We start from the raw sequence: 10,000 nt of genomic DNA, 5'->3' as shown, positions 1-10,000 counted from the left end.
ACAAGCTAACATGTTTCAATCTGCATGAAGTTGCCATATGCTGTCAAGCACTAGATAAATGCACAATGTAAGGGAACACTAGATGTCAAAGACAGTTCAAACACAAACAACTTCCTGAAATGGCTCAGGAAAGCGAGCGATACGATTCTGAATAATCTGTGAAAGAAAAATTGCATTAAGGATTTTTTCACTTCCACATTTCAAGTTACTTCTCTTTGTGGCCTTGGACCGAATCATAGCAGCGCATCAAGAGTGGTCAATGACCCAACGTTGTCTGAGGCAAGGACTGCAGTAGCCTGGGTGAACGAAGGAAGATAGATAGATAGATAGATAGATAGATAGATAGATACTTTATTGATCCCCAGGGGAAATTCAAGGTCTCAGCAGCATACAGACAACACACATTCTTTAACAGCAGAACAGTTAACATTACTCAATTCCAACTTGACAACAGGCCTACACGTTTCTGGGTTTTTGGTCATTCAGAAACAGGGGTTAATGGGCTCTTTTCCAGGCCCATTAAAATTTGCAGTCATCAGTTTTCAAAAATCAGTTTTGTCTGGGTGCACCCAGGCAAGGACTGCAGCAGAGCAGTATAATGGGATGTGGTCCAGTCTGCCATTTATGTACTACACAAATAGCTGCAATGCTGGTTCTTCAAACAAACTGAGCTTTTTTGCAGCTAAACAAAGCCATAGGTGTATACTGTGCAGACAACCATCAATCAGTTAAGCTATGCCATTTAACATCCACTGATGCTACTTCTCAGCTTATGAAGACTTGGCCTGCAGCAACGTCTTGTTCCATGGGAAGAGAGGCCAACAAACAGGTCAATCCAGGAAAAGCCTGCGGTTTCCCAGCCAATGCCTCCCATCCCAGTCTTCCTTTTCCGTGAGGGAGCAGTGGGAGCACTCAACCACAGCCCTATCCCTTCCAGTGAAAGCAACGCTCAAATAAACAAATGCAATGTTGAAAGCCTTCCAGAAACGGGTGACTGGCACTTCATTCACAGCAGCCCAATTTCTTCCGCACATCACCACTTACTTATCTCGGAAAATAGAAGTGTGACATGATCTCACCATTCGTTTTCGCAGTGCTCCCTTGCTATAGGCCACTAGCATCTTTAGGGAGCAATGAATTACATAAGGACTGGTTACGTTTAATCTAAAGTGATCCGAACCTGATCAAATAATGTCCACTGCCGAGAAAGTTATTCTAATGTTATGTGTGGAATCAGATACTATAAAACAACACTATAACTACTACCTTCCATTGCCAGGTACCATAACCTGACCAAGTGAAATTACCTGACAAAGATGAACCAACCTGTGACCAGACAGACAAGACAGGCAGACAGCCTAAAGCTAGTCGGCTATTTTTACTTCCCAACGCTAACGTCATGTAGCAAACCTCTAATTAACCAGCCCCAGGCCTTTTTTCCTTCCCTTAGCCTGAGCGACAAAATAACGTTGGGGTTGGAAGGAAATAACAAAAAGGTCCCGAAGTCACTTCCGTCATTTGAATAGCGTAGGCTAGCTATCGATAGTAGGCTAGCTAACCTAACTTAACATAACAGTTTCTAGATTACTTCGTTGACTTGACTTAACGTCAAATGTGCCATTCAAAACAGTTCAATAAACAACATCATTCGATTGCCAACATTTGTTTACGTAATACTTACGTTAATGTCTCTCTTCTCTTAACAGTATTTTAGTCCCTTTCTCTTTCACAAAACTTTCATTTGAAAACTTTCCACATTGTTACCCGAAAATTTAAATTCAAGTGATTTCTGCATGGCTCATACCAAGTGAATGTTATAATATATCCGCACATTCTATAACCACTCGGCAGAAGCAAAACTTTTAAAAGTGTTTGCTAAAGAAACATTTCAACTTATAACATTTACATGTATGAACCCATTCCTGTATAAGTACGCACGAATTTGTAAAACTTTGTATCCTAGCACCCCTATGAGACGGTACATAGTTTGTCCTAAATCCCGCCATTGGCCTTTCCCTAGTTTTGGAAGACGCTGCGAATTTGGTTGCTAGGATACCGTTGCACATGTTTGGGTGGTTGGGTTCGCATCTGAAACTGGAACGTTGGGAAACAATAGAATGGAAACCAAAGATTTTAGAGCGCAGCGGAGCTCTAGAATCTTTGATCGAAACCAACCGCGTTTGATGGAAATATGGATGGAAACTGAAGCAACTACAGAGCTAGTCACACTTTGGGTACCTGATGTGATTAAAATTTCAACAGAAATCGCATAGTCTACATCAGTGTTTTTCAACCACTGTGCCGGGGCACACTAGTGTGCCGTGAGAGATCATCAGGTGTGCCGCAGAAAATTACCCAAATGTCACTCACTGGTCCAGAAAAGCAACTGTTGCATCAAAGAATTTATAACCACATGCTCTCATTGATTGTATGATTGCACTATTTGTGGTATGCAGGCATTGTACAACGGGGCCCCATATCCAGTATTCACAGAATCATCACATATCCAGTTCAAAACAACAATTAAATTAGATATAGTCACCTACTACGGAAGCTTATTGCTGCCACACTAAAAGAAATAAAAAGGCTCAGTATTATGTAATTACGTGAAAAGTTTCTTGTTATAACAATATCTTTTTCATGTTTTGACAAAATATTTATCACGTTATTACATGAAATTATCACGTTATTTCATGATACTGATATTTTCACGTTATAACGTGAAAATATCAAGTTATTTCAAGATATGATATTTTTACATTTTAACAAGTTATTTATCACGTTATTACATGAAATTATCACATTATTTCATGATACTGATATGATACTGATATTTTCACCCTTCCCCACAGCCTTAGAAATGACCGAGCCAGAGCGGTCTATACATTCACCCACATTGCGTGAAGATTTGCATATTTATCAAAGCCCTTTCTCCCTCTTGCGTCAAGTTAGCGAAAGTTTTATTTATTGTGTTGATAAGAAGATAAAGCAGAACTATCAGGCTGTGTGAGCCATATATATACAGTCGGGTGTGAGCAGGCTATCCTGCACAGAACCTCTCTATCAGCCTCCTTTTCAGCAGCTCTCTGCCGATACACACACATCCCTCTTCGCTGCTCCTCAGTCAGCTGAGAATTGACCACACACACAGCCTACACACTCATACACACATGCACAAAAACAAACACTCATCAAGCAGCACTGTAATAGCAGTCAGGGTGCAAGTTCATAGACACGACTAGTTATCATTTATGCCAGCCATGAGCTCTCATGGCCTTGTTTCGTTTAGTTTCGTTATTTTAAAATAACGTGATAATTTCATGTAAAAACGTGATAAATATCTTGTAAAAACGTGAAAAAATCATATCTTGAAATAACATGATATTTTCATGTTATAACGTGAAAATATATCATTATCATGAAATAACGTGATAATTTCATGTAATAACGTGATACATATCTTGTTAAAACATGAAAAAGATATTGTTATAACAAGAAACTTTTCACGTAATTACATAATACTGAGCCTTTTTATTTATTTTAATGTGGCAGCAATAAGCTTCCGTAACCTACAAATGAAACAGAGGGAGCTTGTTTTATTGAGCTGGTCTTGCATAGAAGCCATAATAAGGCCATATCTGTGTATTATTTGAAATATTAGGCTATGGTATGTTTATTTTTTCTTCACACAGGATGTTAGTGTGCCGTGGGACATTTTAAGTGTCAAAAGTGTGCCGTGGCACAAAAAAGGTTGAAAAACACTGGTCTACATCATTGCCATCAGAATGCCATCAGAAATTTGGTGTGAACTTTAATGCCATTCCAAAGTTTTAATTTCAGTAAGTGATAGACCTAAACTGCCTTTATTTACAGGCCTAGATCCTAGAGAAATTCCCACACAAACAGATATATTTTTAAGCATCCATGCCCCGCAACTCTGCTGCTCTGGCCTTTCAGTAGAAGTGAGCAGAGTGTTTCCAGTTTATTTACGTGTGTGCGCGTGCGCGTGTTTGTGTAATTAAAACAGCTGAGTTCCATGGAGCCTGACAGCATTACTGGACTGCAGCCAGTGGGAGGCCAGGTCAGAGGAGTAATACACTTGCTGACACAGTTTCTCTGAAGCTTGCAAGTTCTTGTGTAAGTGCCTGCCTGTCTGAGGATGTGTAGCCTATATGCACACACTGTGTGTGTGTGTGTGTGTGTGTGCGTGCAAGTGTATCAGTGTAGGAATAAAGGTGTTCTTCAAACAGCAAGATGATCTCATTTTCTGTGCCACAAAGTGCTTCAATTATCTAACTAAGAGCTGACTGCATCAGGAGAATGAGATGTTTCCCCCTCCCTTTTTGACTTTTTGTGTTCAAAAGAGAGGTTAGTGAAGAACACTTGGCTCTCTGTAGCCTACCCTTGAGAACAATCATTTTATTCATCTGTGCAAAAATCCTTTAATGTTCTTTTTCTACCCCATCAATTAAATTAAAATTCTCCAAAATATTTGCATAACATCGCTCAGAAGTACTGTGAAAAAACAATTTGCATCTATCTGACAACTTAGGAAAGGCTTGTCTGTAATGTGTGCCAAAATGTATTTGTGTATCCAGGGTTATATGTGTGTGTGTGTAAACCCAGATTTAGTTGTAATAAATATGTTAGGTGGTCACTACTAATGTTTGTGTGTTTTGTGAAAAATCTATGTCATAACTAAAATAAATGAGTTGATTGTACTATTTAAGTGAAATATACAGTGCACTGATCATGTTAAGCAGAGACAACGATAAATGTTATGTTTTTGCAAGGCAGAGGAGGGGTCTAAAAAAATTCTGCCCATCAACCGTTCCTCCTGCTTCTCAGTCCAGATGAATGACTCCATGCCTCGTGCTGCTGTGACAAATAGGCTACTAGCCTATATCAAATGGTGGGTGAACTTTATGATGAACTTGTTGAAAAATTAAAATTCTGATGAAATAACCGAAAATTATGTTCAGTTTGACCAATAGTTAGCTAAATGTTTGTTTACGTGATTAACTTACATTAACCTGAGAAAAGTAAGGTAACATTAGCTCCGTTGTTAGCATGCTAGTAGTCTTTCGGACAGTTAGCTCATGGTAGCTACCTTCCAATGGGTGTGTATGCCAGATTATAACAATATCACATATGTTTTTGTATTGTAAATATACTTGTCTTGGTGCTACTAAGTTTAATTCAGAAGGCTATCATTGAAATAGGTGTTTCTGTCTGTAGACAGTTTTAGCTAACCATAGCAGCACATGTTGGTTAGCTTTTGGCTAATGTTAGCCGATGTCTATTCACTTATTTGTTGCATTCATAGGTGATATAACAAACTTTTAAATGAACATGGACTAAAAAATTGTTTTCTTATGTTCTTTTTTATAGGTTCTTCGTCTTTTTTTATAGGTTCTTCATCTACAGTGGATGTGGAATATTTATGAGTTTAAATGTTGTTTGTTCATGTTTTATCAATAATAAAAGGCATTCCTATACATTGTGATGAATTTCTTTTCAATTTTTAATAAAACAGTTAAATTAATACAGTACCCTAATCTTAAAATAAAAATAACAATAGGCCTATCTACAGAACTTAGTTCATATTTTAATGAATTTGTTAACATGGATTTTAACCTATAGTTATTTAATACTTCTGAAACAATAAGTTAAGTGAACTAAAGATTTTTAGTAAAGACTACTAATGTAAGCTTAATTTGTCTACAGCATCAACATAAGGTTGTTAGTTGACACAACTAAACATGTTTAGTTTTATGTTTTGTAAAAACTAGAATGGTTTAAGGCAATCGGTTTCCACGCAATTTTCTAGTAATGACAACTAGTTCGGGTTTAGAGTGTGTGTGTGTGTGTGTGTGTGTGCAGTTCTCCATATGCCCATACATGGCCTATGTGATTTGTTAAAGTCTAAACGTGAATGGTTGAACAACTTTTGTTCCAGGCTTGTTGCATGACTTCACCCAGACCCCCACTGGCCAGCCCCAGTCAGAAAACCTTTGCCCTGATCCTGGATAGTGTGTACAATCCACCCAATAAAAAGCCTACTGATGGAAGTGAGACCTCTCCTGATGAAGATGGAAGAGAGGGCAGTGACAGGGTCGGTGTGGGTGTGTTTGTGTGTTTGTGTGTGTGTGTGTGTGTGTGTGTGTGTGTCCACCGCATGCCACACCCAATTGTAACACCAGCCGGGATCTTTAACTCCTCGTTTGCGGCGTTACCTCTGGGCCTTGGGCCTGTCTGCCGTTTGTTCCATTGTCTGCGGTCGGGCTTAAACTGTCACTGAAGACGGTGATGGAGCAACAGAGACCCATAGTAGACAAAGGGACCTCGTCCCAAGGGCTGCGGTCCCAACTGTCAAACCTACGCATATCCAGACAGACCCTCCTATCCTGTTGCAATCTCGTCTGTTTGTGTGTCTACAGCATGCATGGAGAGAGACACGTGTAAAATGAGTGGAACCAAAGAACCTTTTTTGCCTGAAACCAAAATGACATACATGCCTTTCAAAAATACTCGCATTGTATATCTATTTGGAGGAACTGACAGAGATGAGTTTGGTTTTCTGAAGATTTATCAAAAGAGTTACTGCTCTATGGTTTAAACATCATATGTTTTTGTACTTCATCCCTAATGTGGAAGGAACAATATGGTTACGAAATGCCTATGTTGTGCAATTTTCTCATTTTTATCTGCCTCAAAAATATTACCATAGTTCGCTATCAGTCAGTGTGGAAAGTTTTCCCATGATTACCTCCATCAATATCCAGAAAGTGAAACACGAGGTTCAAATAAACCATGCCAGGCAGCCCCTCTTTGCAGTGTTTTCCTAACAACCCTCCCTGGTACCAAAACAGTCATGAAGGGCTATAAAACAGAATAACCACACTGTTATTATTCCTCAAAAATGTTGCCCCTCATTCTTTCTTAAAAAAAAAAAAATGTCTACGATAACCCTTCCTCTGCAGAGAGAAAAAAAGTGCTTCTCTCACCAACAACAGCATGAGAAAACACTGACCAGAGGCCTAGTGTCCATTGTTTAAGGGCCCATGTGAGGCCAGGTTATTGTGTTTCAATGACTTCCAGTTTGCTCAGAGATAACCCCATCACCACACTGACCTTAACCCAAGACAGGCTCCATAAAAGTGGAGGAAATGCAGCAGAGGGGCCTTGTGAGACACCAGCTCGGTTTCCTCTGTGTTTTTCCGGTGCCACACCAACCCAAACAAGGGAAGACAACGTGGATGGAATTCACACAAGGCTCTATTTTTATTGTTTTTTTTTCAGGATTCTTGATTCTTGAGCAATGCTCAACCTGAAGTAACCTCATCTAAATTTGTTGACTATATTTGCTATAGAGGAATTTGGAAAATGTATCGTTTTCTTCCAATTGCTTGTGTGGGCGTTTCTGTGTGTATGTTGAGGGTAGGCAGTGGTGACAGTAATTGGCATACATTTTTGTGATCTTCGAGACAGCATGAACACCGGAACATCAGTTTCTTTTCCACAGAGGCTCTGGGAAGATCTGCGTGGATAGGACACCTTTGATCATGTCTCAGACGGTTTTTCAGATGTCCTCTCTCAGATAAAAAGGAGGACAGCGCAGAATGGTATGAAACCTGTCTCTGTGTATTTGGGACAGGCACTACTTCCCCCTCGTTATGGTTTGTTGATGCACATACAAAGACACACCAAACACTCAATGACGACAAACACCAAACACACACCCACGTGTAAATATGTGTGTTTTTATCTTTGCTCTTCATCTAGGCCAGTTCTATTTATAAACTTGTGTTTCCCTTCCTGGTATTGAGGGGCTGTGTGGCTTACTGCTGAAGGCCAGCACTAGAGACTGGTGCTCAGTCACTTCTGACAGACGCCGGGGCTTCCTTCTCATTCACAACACTGGGCTCCCACTCACACACACACACACATGCCTGCTCACTTGGTTGTTTGCACAAACACACACACACACACTCAAAGAGACACACAGACATTCATTCAAAGACGTGAGCAGTGTAATTATAGTAAGTGATGTAAATCCCATTGGTCAGAAATAATGTTTTGTGAGTAATTTTCTTCTGTGTTTTTGTTTTGTTCTGTGAAGATATAAACACAGAAGTGGGTCAAACTGGTGTGGGATATGGTCCAAGACTCCTGTCCATACTCGTCGTGCCTTGGCAGACGGTCTCATCTGACCGGCTTGGTTGGTCTGTGTTCCTGTTAAATGCAAAGTGTTGATATGGAAAACATAGTTGTTTGTCTGAATAAACAAATTGACAGCGTTGCAGTGTAAAGAGATTAAATGGTAGCAAACAAGAGATGTATCTGGAAGAACCTGATCAACACAGCCTTGTTGAAAGACAATTGCTCAGAAACTACAAGCTTGAATTTGGATCAATAAAGTATCTATCTATCTATCTATCTATCTATCTATCTATCTATCTATCTAGGCAGACTGGTCTGCTAGCTATCATGGCTGGTCTGGAAAATTCTACTACAAAATAAGATAAATAAGCAAATTTCAACATTTCTCAGGGGGATTTACTTGCTAATGTTTGTTCTGGAGGATGCTATTGAAGTGTTTTGTATGTGAGTAAAAGTTGGGAAGAGCATGTGGACTCAACAGTGCGCTAGACCACAGGCCTACACCGCAGTGTATTTTAAGGGTTTTTAAATGGGAGGGCGCTGTGCAGTTGCTAAAGCAGAGTGGAATGTTTATAAAGAGAGACCATCACAGAGACCATCTTCCCTAGGAAACCGTGCACATGCTGAGGCTCTAGAACACTTACACATTTTGGTTTGTTTATACATGTGAGTCACTGCATTATCTCATTAGAAATCTAACCACTTTCCTCCTCCTCCCTCCTATTCCCCCTGTGTCCCCTTAATCTGGTTATCCCCCCACACACATACACACACACACACACCTCTCTGGAGCTCTCCCACCCAGCAGCCCCAAAGGTCCAGGACAACAGATGCCAAGCAGCATAGACACATGCTGAATAAAACAAGGCACCACTGTCTCTTTTACACTCTCTTTCTCCCTCTCAATCTTTCTATATCTACCCCGCCCCCCCCCCCCCCCCCCGCTTTCGTCATGTCCACACACACCTTTAGAGACACTAGGAAAAGGTGGAAAAACATCAGTGTGCAAGCAAAATAAAAAAAAACATAGATAAAATACATAGAGTTCACAGATTGATGTGTGTGTGTGTGTGTGTGTGTGTGTTTGTGTGTGTGTGTGTGTCTGTCTGCATATCACTGTCATGTCTATAGGTGCTGAGTTGAGGGTGGGGTGGTGCGGTTGCGGAGGCAGTGGCCCGAGGCAAACTCTCGTCAGGGGGAGGAGGCAGAGGTCAAGTTCTTGTCACGGTGGGGTCAGGTAAGTGGGGAGGGCACAGATGGGGATTTATCGGCTGACTGAGGCCTTACAGCACAGCCAGGGGGATGTGACGATGACCCCCGCACAGATCATGATTATGCTGATGCAGGTGTGAATGTGGCATACGTGTGAATGACAACTTTCCAATGATGTAAATTAGCATTTGTGTGATGTAATAAACAAATTTAGAGCTACTTCCTTTTGCTTTTACTTGCTTTTTATTGTTACAATCCTAAAGCCAATTAGAGTCTGTGTTTACATAGAGAGTTATAAATGACTTGACAGGCACTCAGAGGTGAAGAACTCAATGTTAGCAAAAGTGAAGAAATTATTTGTGGATCTGCCCCATGACTCAGATCTTCACTTCATTGTAAATGGCTCTTCCTTGGCGCCATACAACATGAAAATCAGCCAAGTGGTTGTTATTGCACAATCCTGCTAAAACATAATATCTTTGTTAAAAAGGTATAAAGAAAATGAGTAAGAACAATGTAAGGATAGAATGATTAAAAGCAAGGCTACAAATATCAGCAAAGATCACTCTCAACAGTCTTGGAGAAGTGTACCTTCTGTTGTATGAAGCAAAACTAGTTCTTCACA

General features: G+C 40.2%; 1 protein-coding gene across 1 annotated transcript in view; it reads right to left on the bottom strand.

Moving 5' to 3' along the window:
• The window catches only part of LOC143114604 (protein FAM110A), a 26,170-nt gene extending 24,399 nt beyond the window's left edge, over positions 1 to 1,771 (bottom strand). Inside the window, exon 1 of the mRNA XM_076276284.1 lies at positions 1,682 to 1,771. The gene's annotated coding sequence lies outside the window, so the exon portion shown is untranslated. The remainder of the gene's footprint in view (positions 1 to 1,681) is intronic.
• Positions 1,772 to 10,000: the final 8,229 nt, after the last annotated feature.

The sequence above is a fragment of the Alosa pseudoharengus genome, unplaced genomic scaffold (assembly GCF_046254945.1).
Source record: "Alosa pseudoharengus isolate Yale_2024_CS ecotype anadromous, Long Island Sound unplaced genomic scaffold, YU_APseudo_1.1 YU_APseudo_1.1_scf_9, whole genome shotgun sequence".
In the NCBI taxonomy this organism is placed as follows: Eukaryota; Metazoa; Chordata; class Actinopteri; order Clupeiformes; family Clupeidae; genus Alosa; species Alosa pseudoharengus.
The sequence above is the reverse complement of the archived record's forward strand: the minus strand, read 5'-3'. Positions and strand labels throughout refer to the sequence as shown.